The sequence below is a fragment of the Pseudophryne corroboree genome, chromosome 5 (assembly GCF_028390025.1).
Source record: "Pseudophryne corroboree isolate aPseCor3 chromosome 5, aPseCor3.hap2, whole genome shotgun sequence".
Taxonomy (NCBI): Eukaryota; Metazoa; Chordata; class Amphibia; order Anura; family Myobatrachidae; genus Pseudophryne; species Pseudophryne corroboree.
This window is the reverse complement of record NC_086448.1, coordinates 431,885,966-431,900,563: the sequence shown is the minus strand read 5'-3', so window position 1 is coordinate 431,900,563 and position 14,598 is coordinate 431,885,966.

Below are 14,598 nucleotides of genomic sequence, written 5' to 3'. Positions count from 1 at the left end.
GGGATGAATGGAAGACTGCCTTTAATACCCAATCAGGGCATTATGAATATTTGGTTATGCCTTTTGGGCTCTGTAATGCCCCGGCAGTCTTCCAGGACTTCATGAACGATGTGCTCAGGGAATATTTGGATAGATTCTTAGTTGTATACTTAGATGACATCCTAATCTTCTCCCATTCCCTGGAGGAACATCGGAAGCATATACGCTTAGTCCTCCAGAAACTCAGAGACCACCGGCTTGGGGCGAAGCTGGAGAAGTGCTAATTTGATGTTCAGCAAATCGCATTTCTAGGATATATTATCTCCCCAGAAGGTTTCCAAATGGAGGGTTCCAAGGTACAGGCAGTCCTGGATTGGGTGCAGCCCACTAGTTTGAAGGCGCTTCAGCGTTTTCTGGGCTTTGCAAATTTTTATAGACGATTTATCGCTGGATTTTCGTCTATAGTGGCGCCCTTGGTGGCACTCACTAAGAAAGGGGCGGATGTTGCTCACTGGTCTTGTGAGGCCAAAGCGGCTTTTGCCCGTCTCAAAAGGGCATTTGTCTCGGCCAAGGTGCTGCGACACCCAGATCCAGAGCGTCCTTTTGTGGTGGAGGTGGATGCCTCTGAGATGGGTATTGGGGCAGTGCTCTCTCAGATGGGGGTGTCTGATAATCGCCTTCATCTCTGTGCTTACTTTTCCCGTAAATTTTAGCCTGCCGAGATGAATTATGACGTGGGTAACCGGGAATTGTTGGCTATTAAGGATGCACTCGAGGAGTGGAGACACTGGCTTGAGGGGGCTAAGTTTGTGGTCTCAATTCTCACCGATCATAAGAATTTGGCATATTTAGAGTCAGCGAAGCGCCTCAATGCCAGGCAGGCACGATGGGCTTTGTTTTTTGCTCACTTTAATTTTTTGATAACATATCGCCCTGGGTCAAAAAACATCAAGGCTGATGCGCTCTCACAGAGTTTTGCTCCAATCCAGGAGACCACCGAGGAGCCATTGCCCATTGTGTCCCTATCATATATTAAAGTGGGCATTACCCAGGACCTCTTGTCATTAGTCCTTAGAGCACAGGAGCAGGCTCCTCCAGACCTTCCGGTAGGTCTTTTGTTTGTGCCTCCTAGGTTAAGACAGCGAGTGTTCCTGGAATTCCATGCCAAGAAGTCGGCAGGTCACCCGGGTATTGCCAGAACTCGGGAGTTGCTATCTAGGGCGGTGTGGTGGCCCTCGGTGGCTAGGGATGTGGATCAGTGGGTTCGGGCATGTGACATCTGTGCCCGAAATAAGACTCCTAGAGGGGTTCCTGTTGGCCCATTACATCCACTCTCTATTCCATCTAAGCCATGGACCCACATTTCAATGGATTTTGTGGTGGACTTGCCCAAATCCTCGGGGATGACAGCCATCTGGGTTGTCGTTGACAGGTTTTCGAAGATGGCGCACTTCGTTCCATTGGTGGGGCTGCCATCGGCCAGACGCCTGTCTGAATTATTTATGCTGCATGTTGTGCGCCTCCCCGGGTTGCCACTTGATGTGGTCTCTGACCGCGGATCCCAGTTCGTGGCCAAATTCTGGAGGGCATTTTGTTCCGATCTCCAGATTTCTGTCAGCTTGTCGTCAGGCTACCATCCGCAGTCTAATGGGCAGACTGAAAGGGTGAACCAGTCCTTGGAGCAGTTCCTCAGGTGTTATGTCTCCAAGTGTCAGACTGACTGGGTGGCTCATCTGTCCATGGCGGAGTTTGCCTATAACAACGCGGCTCACTCTGCTACAGGGATCTCTCCCTTCCTTTGTGTGTATGGGCATCATCCTAAGGCCAATTCTTTTGACCCCCTGGACTCCACGCCTGGTGGTTCCTCTGTGGTTTCGGTCCTTAGAGGTATTTGGAGGAAAGTGAAGAAAGCCCTTGTGTCTGTGTCATTAGTGACCAAAAGGGTTTTTGATAAGCGGAAAAAGCGGAAAAGACCCTGCAGCTTCAAATTAAGAGACTTCGTCTGGTTGTCTACCAAGAATTTGAAGTTGAGACAGCCATCTCATAAGTTAGGCCCCCGGTTCATCGGTCCTTATAAGATCACTAGGGTTATCAATCCGGTGGCATTTCAGTTAGATCTACCCCGTTCTTTGGGTATCAATAAAACATTTCATTGTTCCCTTTTAAAACGGGCGATTAGTAATCCTTCTTCCAGTGGAAGACCTACCCCTCTTCTGATACGTGGCCAGAGGGAGTTTGTTGTTGAAAGGATTCTTGACTCCAAGATGGTTCGGGGTCGGCTGTCATTTTTGGTGCACTGGAAGGGGTATGGCCCGGAGGAGCGGTCGTGGATGCGCAGTTGTGATCTTCATGCCCCCAGACTGTTACGCTCTTTCTTCTCGCAGTAAGACTGGAGTCAGTCGTTTAACCTGCTGGGGTTCTTTTGCTACTCTGTGAACCTAGCAAGTTTGCGGCTGTATTCTCAGACTTGCCTACCAAAATCCTTTCTCACTGTGCAAGGTGTTCAGGTGTCAGTTTAGTGGCAGTAAGCTGAACCAGTGCACTGCAAGTGAGGACTAGGATTGTGGAGACTCTCCTTGTGTCTATTATTCCATCTCTGACCAAGGAGTTTACTGCCACACCCGTTGGTAACCCTTTAGGGTTTTGCTGTTGCCCTTAGCAACAGCATTTCGGGTTCTCTACGTATTAAATCACTACATCTCGCTTCTTTCCATCTGAGCATTCCTAATACTAGGGAGACACCCAGTTTCTTAGCCTTTGGGCTTCTCTGTTCATTTTGTGTTTATTTTGTTACCCTATCACCTTCTGTGTATGTAATGTCATATTCCCCAGTCTGTCTGTGAGTTCATTTGTTTTGCATCCCTCACCGTTCAGACACCAGTACATTCCTGCTGGCACTGGTGTGCATAACAGATCTTGGCCTTCTAAATAAAAATAAAACCCACAGTAAATCCCCAATAATTTTTCAAGGCCTGTCCAATCAAGATCCCTTTTCTGCTACTATACTGCCGTGATTTACAAGCCATAAAACTCTGTGCAGGCTTATATAAAAGTAATAACAAATTGTATAGCTACATACAAGAGCGCTGTCAGCAGCCGCTGGTATAGGGATGGTCAAATTCCCTTAAATAGATATAACAGAAACAATACAGAAACCAGCGCTGGCTGTTCGGATATAAATAATCTGGACGGTTTGTAAAATGAAAAAATAAACAATTTATTTACCAATGTACATGAAAAAAAAATATATATAAAAGGGTATGCATATGGATAAAAGCTAGTAAAATTTAAACAATGCTATAGAAATGGTTTAACTTAAGCTGCCAACTAATTGGAATATTTTTGAATTCAGCTGATCCACCAAAAAGGTTCCTGTAAATGAGTCCTCATAGGCTAGGACCTCCACCAAAAAATAACAGTCAGCAATAAACACTGGATATTACCAGAACAGTTGGAGTCATCCCCTGATGTGCTGTCAGCCTTAGGAATTGTCCATTTATGGCCAAAGGGGAGTCCAGATATTAGGAGCTTAAGTTGATAATCCAGGTGGCGGAGTGCAGTGGCCAATAAATGCCAAAAGTCGATATCAGGAATTCAAGATTGCTGGTGTGGTGTCGACTATCAGAGTCAGGCTCTATGTGTTTTACTGGCTACAGGACATCCAGCTTCATCAGGAGCATATGTTAGAGTGTGTGGCAGAAAGTCCTTATATACCCTTTATAATTATGTTATAATTGGCACCTGTGCTAATTGTTAATTTGCTTAGAACAAACCGTACAGAAAAAAATATAAAAACAAATATATATAAAAATGCTGTAAGGTCCCAAAAGTTAAAAACATGAATAAAATGCAAAAACGAGTTATTAGAAAAGGAGATTTTAATGTTTAAAGGTTGTAATATCACTATGATAAACTGATCACATGACCACATCCGATCATGTGATCAGAGCAACCCTGAATCTATTGGTTCTCCCTAGTAAGTATGGAGAAACCTGTATAGTGTGGGCAGACTAACATTATCAGGTACAGAGCATCTAGAGTCACCAATATTGAAAAGGAGATTGATGAATTTAAAAGATAAATGGAGAAATATAGAAAGGAGGAAAGATTTGAGAGTAAAGATAGAGTGATACATGAGAAAGTTATTAAATATGAACAAAGTCTCATGGACACCAAACAAAGAAAATTTGAGAGAGATTTATATGATTATGAGAATGATGTGGTTATATCCTACAAACGCAAAAATAGGAATATAGATACAAAATACGATACAAGGAAAAAGACAGCCTGACAGCATGAGACTGGGGAGGAACACGTCTGAATGAAAGGACTTTACCCATCCTAACAGATATGCCAAATTAAGGCATCATGAAGTTGGTAATACTGACTCACCAGGTATGTCATATACCAACAGCCATGATAGAGCACAACAAGGGAGACATAGAGAATTTAGACACAATAGTCCTCATCAATCAGATAGACAGGACACCAGGGCCAGTATTTACAAAAAATCCGAGTTTGGTCGAGTTGTGTTTTTTTTTCTAAGTCCCAATCCGGGAATTTACTAAGCACCAATCTCGGCAGTGTCTGGTCTATTCGTAATGGTTTGACTGACAACGTCCCGAAAAACTAATGAATAGACCATCGGTCAAATGCAGCTGTTATTTCATAGAACACGGCCATTCACTATTCATTCGTATTTGGGTGTTAGTTTCTGAGTGCTCAAGTGCGGGTCTTTTTTTTCCCGAATCGTTAAAAAAAGCCGCAAAAAAATAGACCTGCTTTTTCCAGTCGAGTTTGGATAACCATGCACGGATCAGTGAGATCTGTGCATGGTTATCTATGGGAAAGGGTCTGTTTAGTTTAAAATCTGAAAAAAAAATTGCGTGGGCTCCCCCCTCCTAATCATAACCAGCCTCGGGCTCTTTGAGCCGATCCTAGTTGAAAAAATATGGGGAAAAAAATGACAGGGGTTCCCCCATATTTAAACAACCAGCACCGGGCTCTGCGCCTGGTCCTGTTTCCAAAAATACGGGGGACAAACAGCGTAGGGGTCCCCCGTATTTCTGAAACCAGCACCGGGCTCCACTAGCTGGGGAGATAATGCCACAGCGGGGGACACTTTGATATCGGTCCCTGCGGCCGTGCCATTAAAACCCCAACTAGTCACCCCTGGCAAAGGTACCCTGGAGGAGTTGGGACCCCTTCAATCAAGGGGTCCCCCCCCTCCAGCCACCCAAGGGCCAGGGGTGAAGCCCGAGTCTGTCCCCCCCATCCAAGGGTGGCGGATGGGGGGCTGATAGCCTTGTTGAAAAAATGTGAATATTGTTTTTAGTAGCAGTACTACAAGTCACAGCAAGCCTCCCCCGCAAGCTGGTACTTGGAGAACCACAAGTACCAGCATGCGGTGGAAAACCGGGCCCGCTGGCACCTGTAGTACTACTACTAAAAAAATACCCCAATAAAACAAGAGACACACACCTTGAAAGTATAAGTTTATTACATACATCCACACCTCCAAACATACATACTTACCTATGTTCACACGAGGGTCGGTCCTCTTCTCCATGTAGAATCCATGGGGTACCTGTGGAAAAAATTATACTCACATAATCCAGTGTAGATCGGTCCTCTTCTGTTCTCTGTATAATCCACGTACTTGTCAAAAAAATAAAACGCAAACCCGACCACGCACTGAAAGGGGCTCCATGTTTTCACATGAGACCCCTTTCCCCGACTGCCAGGACCCCCTCCTGACTCCTGTCTAAGAGGGTTCCTTTAGCCAATCAGGGAGCGCCACGTCGTGGCACCCTCCTGATTGGCTGTGTGCTCCTGTAGTGTCTGTCAGGCAGCACACGGCAGTGATACAATGTAGCGCCTATGCGCTACATTGTAACCAATGGTGGGAACTTTGTGGTCAGCGGTGAGGTTACTTTCGGTCAACTAGATTATATTAGATCTTATAGCTGACTCCGGTATTGTTCCAGGTCGAGGGACCCGCAAGCAGTGGCGATGGACGCCCTAGTGACTCCGTGGGTGTTCAAGTCAGTGTACGTGTTTCCTCCACTTCCACTCATCCCAAGAAATCTAAATCTCGTACGGAGAACAAGGGTTAAAGCGATCTTCATTGCTCCAGGCTGGCCAAGAAGGGCTTGGTACGCGGATCTTCTGGAGCTTCTGCAAGAAGAGCCGAGGCCTCTTCCTCTTCAGGAGGACCTGCTGCAGCAGGGGCTCTTCGCCTATCAAGACTTACCGCGGCTACGTTTGACGGCATGGAGGTTGAACGCCTGATACTCACTCGAAAGGGCATTCCTAACAAGGTCATTCCTAACCTGATACAGGCTAGTAAGGAGTAACATCTAAACATTACCATCGAATTTGGAAAAAATATGTATCTTGGTGTGAGTCCAAGAAATTTCCTGCGGTGGAGTTTCAACTGGGACGGTTTCTCCTCTTCATACAAGCCGGTGTGGATATGGGCCTGTGGTTGGGATCTGTGAAGGTCCAGATTTCGGCCCTATCCATTTTCTTCCAGAAACAACTGGCTGCCCTCCCTGAAGTTCAGACCTTTTTGAAGGGAGTTCTGCACATCCAACTCCCTTTGTACTGCCTACGGTGCCTTGGGACCTTAACATGGTGTTGCAGTTCCTCCAATCGGACTAGTTCGAGCCTCTACAAGAGGTTGAGGTAAAATTTCTGCTAGACATGTGTCGGAGTTGGGGGCTTTGTACTGTAAAAGCCCATACTTGATCTTCCACGAAGATAGAGCTGAGCTCCGGACACGTCAGGAGTTTCTTCTGAAGGTTGTGTCAGCATTTCATATCAATCAACCTATTGTGGTGCCAGTGGCTACTGGCTCCTAAATTTCATCAAAGTCCTTGGATGTTGTAAGGGCTCTGAAAATCTATGTGAAGAGGACTGCTTGTCACAGAAAATCGGACTCTCTGTCCTGTATGATCCCAAGAAAATTGGGTGTCCTGCTTCGATCTCTCACTGGATTAGGTTCACTATCCAGCATACGTATTCTATGGCAGGATTGCCGTGTCCTACGTCTGTCAAGGCCCACTCTACTTGTAAGGTGGGGTCTTCCTGGGCGGCTGCCCGGGGTGTCTCGGCTTTACAACTTTGCCTAGCTGCAACTTGGTCTGGGTCGAACACGTTTGCAAAGTACTACAAGTTCGATACTTTGGCCTCTGATGATCTGAAGTTCAGTCAATCAGTTCTGCAGGAGCCTCCGCGCTCTCCCTCCCATTCTGGGAACTTTGGTACATCCCCATAGTACTAATGTGGACCACAGCATCCTCTAGGATGTAAGAGAAAATAGGATTTTGGTTACCTACCGGTAAATCCTTTTCTAGTAGTCCATAGAGGATGCTGGGCACCCGCCCAGCGCTTGGTTTTCCTGCTATCATTATTTGGTTCAGTACAACTTAGTTTTAGTTGAGTACTGCATTGTTACTTGGTAAGTAATGTTTTAGCGGTTGCTGAGTTTTCAAAATACGTTAGCTTGATGTGCCTTGTATGTGTGAGCTGGTTTGAATCTCGCCACTATCTGTGTTAAATCCTTCTCTTGAAGATGTCTGGTAGGAGGGGCATAGAGTGAGGAGCCAGCCCACACTCTCAAACTCTTAAAGTGCCAATGGCTCCTGGTGGACCCGTCTATACCCCATGGTACTAATGTAGACCCCCAGCATCCTCTATGGACTATGAGAAAAGGATTCACCGGTAGGTAACCAAAATCCTATTTTTGCAAACCCGCTGCTCGAAGTCTACTCAAAAAGAAAAGGCGTTGCTAAGCCTTTCCTATCACAGCAGTGATATGCGAAGACCAGGACAGATCGTCAGAAAAATTAATTCCTAAAAACTTTATTCCTGAAATACTTTCCACTTCCTCACCATTGATAAAAAGCGGATGTACAGAGGTTTTTCTAAAGTCGATCACAGCTTCCTTTGTTTTCTTATTGTTCAACAGCAGGGTATTTAGCTATCCCCACTCAACTAGTTGCTTCACTTCCTCCCTGTAACTGTAACTATCCTCCTCTCCTTTAGTAATCAACCCCACAAGTGTAGTGTCATTTGCAAATTTCACCATAAAATTTAAGTCTAAATGAGACGTACAATCAAAAGTATACATAGAATATAAAAAAGGACTTAAGACACAACCCTGGGGGACTCCTACATTTAATGTCAACTCTGATGACAAAACAGAGCCCATCCTAACTGACTGGACGATTTGTCAAGAAGTCCAATAACCAATTACAAATATGTGTGTCATAGACAATCTTTAAAAGCTGAACATAGTTGGCACAACAGTATTAAAAGCGGAACTGTAGTCCATAAATCATAGTCTAACATAGGAGTCTCTGTTCTCCAAATGACAGAGAACCCTATGAAGAACCATAAGGGCCTCATCCTCAGTTGACCTGTTTTGCCTATAGGCAAACTGATAGGGGTCGAACCCCAATGAAGTACTGCCCCTTAAATGATTCAAAACAAGCCTTTCAAAATACTTCATAACCAATTAAGTGGGAGCAATCGGTCAAAAATCATTCAGACCAATTACTACAGAAGACTTAGGAATGGGAACAATAGTGGTTGTTTTGAAACAACGTGGAAAAATGCATTGTGCCAAGGATAAATGTAATTTTTTTGTTAAAATCCCAGTCAATTGATCGGCACATACACGTAGAACATTTCCCGGGATGAAATCCGGGCCTGAGGCCTTCTTAGAATCAGTTTTCCTAAGTATAAGCCTGACCTTGGATTCCAACAAAATGAAAGGATCATTTAATAGGGAATCACCAATTCCCATAGTAGGGGACAAATTTCTGTTCTCGAACCTAGCATAGAATTTATTAAACTCATCTGCAGAAGGATTATTCAACCTATCGGCAGTCGAGCCCTTGTAGTCAGTAAGGCACTTAATACCTTTCCACATAGACCTTGCATCTCCTGATTCCTTAAACTGACTTTCAATTTTTTGTGGATAAGCTACCTTTGCCAAATGGATACCCTTTTTTACATTTACACGGGCAATTCTATACGCTGCTTTATCCTTGGATTTAAATGCCCTATCCCTAATCCTCAACAGGGAATGGACCTCACTATTTATCCATGGCTCATCATTTGGAAATATACGAACTACCTTTCTTCTGTTAACACTTTCTATACAGCATCTAAGATACAATAGAACCGAAGAGGCAATAAGATCTACGTTAACATTCAAATCCACTTTTGACCTTCCAGAAACAAATCCCAGTTAGTACATTCAAAACAGCCCTGCAAACTCAATAAAGCCCTCTCAGGCCAAACCGTTACCTCCCTAGTAACAGGTTTCTTCCTCGTTACTACTGGAAGGTACTTAGGGATCATAAAGAGCGAACAATGATCGGACTGTCCAATATGAGGGGACAGAATGGTCTTATAGACGTCCTTAATATTTGTATAGACATGATCAAGTGTGTTAACACCCCTAGTCAGCAGCTTTACATTTTGCAAAAACTTAGGGAAGACTAATTTCAGGTTTGCCTGATTAAAATCTCCAGCCACAATAATAGCACAGTCCGGGTGGCAAGTAAGCTGTTGTGAAAAAGAAACAAATAGAAAATCCAGTGCTATGGTAACATTAGCTTGAGAAGGGATGTAAACCGCAGCAACAAGGACCATGGAAAACTTCCTAGGCAGATAGAATGGCCTGCACCTTAATAACATAAATTCCAAGTCCACGGAGCAATAGTTCTCAAAACCACATCCAAACTCCATTTATTATGGACGTAAATACAAAGGTTGGAAAATTTCTATTTTCCACTCAAAGTTTAAAGTCTAGGGCCTAATTCAGACCTTATCACAGCAGCAACATTTTTCTCTAATGGACAAAACCATGTGCAGTGCTGGTGGGGCAGATAAAACGTGCAGAGATAATTAGATTTGGGTGGGTTATTTTGTTTCTGTGATGGTTAAATACTGGCTGCTTTATTTTTATACTGTAATTTAAATTTCAGTTTAAACACACCCCACCCAAATCTAACTCTCTCTGCACATGTTATATCTGCCCCACCTGCACTGCACAGTTTTGCCCATTAAAGAAAAAAATTGCAGCTGCCCAAAGTTAGTCAAGGCCCAGTACCTTTATTAGTAGTTATCTAGCCAATGGCCCTCATTCCGAGTTGTTCGCTCGCAAGCTGCTTTTAGCAGCTTTGAACACGCTAAGCCGCCGCCAACTGGGAGTGAATCTTAGCTTATCAAAATTGCGAACGAAAGATTAGCAAAATTGCGAATAGACACTTCTTAGCAGTTTCTGAGTAGCTCCACACTTACTCGGCAACTGCAATCAGTTCAGTGCTTGTCGTTCCTGGTTTGACGTCACGAACACTCCCAGCGTTCGCCCAGACACTCCTCCGTTTCTCCAGCCACTCCCGCGTTTTTCCCAGAAACGGTAGCGTTTTTTCGCACACACCCATAAAACGGCCAGTTTCCGCCCAGAAACACCCACTTCCTGTCAATCACATTACGATCACCAGAACGAAGAAAAAACCTTGTAATGCCGTGAGTAAAATACCTAACTGCATATCAAATTTACTTGGCGCAGTCGCACTGCGGACATTGCGCATGCGCATTAGCGACTAATCGCTCCGTTGCAAAAAAAAATAACGAGCGAACAACTTGGAATGACCCCCCATGTTCTCTTTATTAGTTATTAAGCCCCAGGAATAACAACCAGACTCGCTGGAGCTAAGCCAACAGGGAATGAGGTGTTCCCATATACCAAACGCTGATAGGAAAAATGTCTCAAAGAAGTTGAGCCTGGTACTCAGAGAAACATATTTCAGTAAATAATAAGGGCCTAGAGATGTGCACTTGAAATTTTTCGGGTTTTGTGTTTTGGTTTTGGGTTCGGTTCCGCGGCCGTGTTTTGGGTTCGACGCGTTTTGGCAAAACCTCACCGAATTTTTTTTGTCGGATTCGGGTGTGTTTTGGATTCGGGTGCTTTTTTTCAAAAAAACCCTAAAAAACAGCTTAAATCATAGAATTTGGGGGTCATTTTGATCCCAAAGTATTATTAACCTCAAAAACCATAATTTCCACAAATTTTCAGTCTATTCTGAACACCTCACACCTCACAATATTATTTTTAGTCCTAAAATTTGCACCGAGGTCGCTGTGTGAGTAAGCTAAGCGACCCTAGTGGCCGACACAAACACCTGGCCCATCTAGGAGTGACACTGCAGTGTCACGCAGGATGGCCCTTCCAAAAAACACTCCCCAAACAGCACATGACGCAAAGAAAAAAAGAGGCGCAATGAGGTAGCTGTGTGAGTAAGCTAAGCGACCCTAGTGGCCGACACAAACACCTTGCCCATCTAGGAGTGGCACTGCAGTGTCACGCAGGATGGCCCTTCCAAAAAACACTCCCCAAACAGCACATGACGCAAAGAAAAAAAGAGGCGCAATGAGGTAGCTGTGTGAGTAAGCTAAGCGACCCTAGTGGCCGACACTAACACCTGGCCCATCTAGGAGTGGCACTGCAGTGTCACGCAGGATGGCCCTTCCAAAAAACACTCCCCAAACAGCACATGACGCAAAGAAAAATGAAAGAAAAAAGAGGTGCAAGATGGAATTGTCCTTGGGCCCTCCCACTCACCCTTATGTTGTATAAACAGGACATGCACACTTTAACCAACCCATCATTTCAGTGACAGGGTCTGCCACACGACTGTGACTGAAATGACGGGTTGGTTTGGACCCCCCCCAAAAAAGAAGCAATTAATCTCTCCTTGCACAAACTGGCTCTACAGAGGCAAGATGTCCACCTCATCATCATCCTCCGATATATCACCGTGTACATCCCGCTCCTCACAGATTATCAATTCGTCCCCACTGGAATCCACCATCTCAGCTCCCTGTGTACTTTGTGGAGGCAATTGCTGCTGGTCAATGTCTCCACGGAGGAATTGATTATAATTCATTTTAATGAACATCATCTTCTCCACATTTTCTGGAAGTAACCTCGTACGCCGATTGCTGACAAGGTGAGCGGCGGCACTAAACACTCTTTCGGAGTACACACTTGTGGGAGGGCAACTTAGGTAGAATAAAGCCAGTTTGTGCAAGGGCCTCCAAATTGCCTCTTTTTCCTGCCAGTATAAGTACGGACTGTCTGACGTGCCTACTTGGATGCGGTCACTCATATAATCCTCCACCATTCTTTCAATGGGGAGAGAATCATATGCAGTGCCAGTAGACGACATGGCCGTAATCGTTGGCAGGTCCTTCAGTCCGGACCAGATGTCAGCATCAGCAGTCGCTCCAGACTGCCCTGCATCACCGCCAGTGGGTGGGCTCGGAATTCTGAGCCTTTTCCTCGCACCCCCAGTTGCGGGAGAATGTGAAGGAGGAGATGTTGACAGGTCGCGTTCCGCTTGACTTGACAATTTTTTCACCAGCAGGTCTTTGAACCCCAGCAGACTTGTGTGTGCCGGAAAGAGAGATCCAAGGTAGGTTTTAAATCTAGGATCGAGCACGGTGGCCAAAATGTAGTGCTCTGATTTCAACAGATTGACCACCCGTGAATCCTTGTTAAGTGAATTAAGGGCTCCATCCACAAGTCCCACATGCCTAGCGGAATCGCTCTGTGTTAGCTCCTCCTTCAATGTCTCCAGCTTCTTCTGCAAAAGCCTGATGAGGGGAATGACCTGACTCAGGCTGGCAGTGTCTGAACTGACTTCACGTGTGGCAAGTTCAAAGGGCAGCAGAACCTTGCACAACGTTGAAATCATTCTCCACTGCGCTTGAGACAGGTGCATTCCACCTCCTATATCGTGCTCAATTGTATAGGCTTGAATGGCCTTTTGCTGCTCCTCCAACCTCTGAAGCATATATAGGGTTGAATTCCACCTCGTTACCACTTCTTGCTTCAGATGATGGCAGGGCAGGTTCAGGCGTTTTTGGTGTTGCTCCAGTCTTCTGTACGTGGTGCCTGTACGCCGAAAGTGTCCCGCAATTCTTCTGGCCACCGACAGCATCTCTTGCACGCCCCTCTCGTTTTTTAAATATTTCTGCACCACCAAATTCAAGGTATGTGCAAAACATGGGATGTGCTGGAATTTGCCCATATTTAATGCACACACAATATTGCTGGCGTTGTCCGATGCCACAAATCCACAGGAGAGTCCAATTGGGGTAAGCCATTCCGCGATGATCTTCCTCAGTTGCCGTAAGAGGTTTTCAGCTGTGTGCGTATTCTGGAAACCGGTGATACAAAGCGTAGCCTGCCTAGGAAAGAGTTGGCGTTTGCGAGATGCTGCTACTGGTGCCGCCGCTGCTGTTCTTGCGGCGGGAGTCCATACATCTACCCAGTGGGCTGTCACAGTCATATAGTCCTGACCCTGCCCTGCTCCACTTGTCCACATGTCCGTGGTTAAGTGGACATTGGGTACAGCTGCATTTTTTAGGACACTGGTGAGTCTTTTTCTGAGGTCCGTGTACATTTTCGGTATCGCCTGCCTAGAGAAATGGAACCTAGATGGTATTTGGTACCGGGGACACAGTACCTCCAACAAGTCTCTAGTTGGCTCTGCAGTAATGATGGATACCGGAACCACGTTTCTCACCACCCAGGATGCCAAGGCCTCAGTTATCCGCTTTGCAGCAGGATGACTGCTGTGATATTTCATCTTCCTCGCAAAGGACTGTTGGACAGTCAATTGCTTGGTGGAAGTAGTAAAAGTGGTCTTATGACTTCCCCTCTGGGATGACCATCGACTCCCAGCAGCAACAACAGCAGCGCCAGCAGCAGTAGGCGTTACACGCAAGGATGCATCGGAGGAATCCCAGGCAGGAGAGGACTCGTCAGAATTGCCAGTGACATGACCTGCAGGACTATTGGCATTCCGGGGGAAGGAGGAAATTGACACTGAGGGAGTTGGTGGGGTGGTTTGCGTGAGCTTGGTTACAAGAGGAAGGGATTTACTGGTCAGTGGACTGCTTCCGCTGTCGCCCAAAGTTTTTGAACTTGTCACTGACTTATTATGAATGCGCTGCAGGTGACGTATAAGGGAGGATGTTCCGAGGTGGTTAACGTCCTTACCCCTACTTATTACAGCTTGACAAAGGCAACACACGGCTTGACAAATGTTGTCCGCATTTCTGTTGAAATACTTCCACACCGAAGAGCTGATTTTTTTGTTATTTTCACCAGACATGTCAATGGCCATATTCCTCCCACGGACAACAGGTGTCTCCCCGGGTGCCTGACTTAAACAAACCACCTCACCATCAAAATCCTCCTTGTCAATTTCCTCCCCAGCGCCAGCAACACCCATATCCTCCTCATCCTGGTGTACTTCGACACTGACATCTTCAATCTGACTATGAGGAACTGGACTGCGGGTGCTCCTTCCATCACTTGCAGGGGGCGTGCAAATGGTGGAAGGCGCATGCTCTTCACGTCCAGTGTTGGGAAGGTCAGGCATCGCAACCGACACAATTGGACTCTCCTTGTGGATTTGGGATTTCGAAGAACGCACAGTTCTTTGCTGTGCTTTTGCCAGCTTGAGTCTTTTCATTTTTCTAGCGAGAGGCTGAGTGCTTCCATCCTCATGTGAAGCTGAACCACCAGCC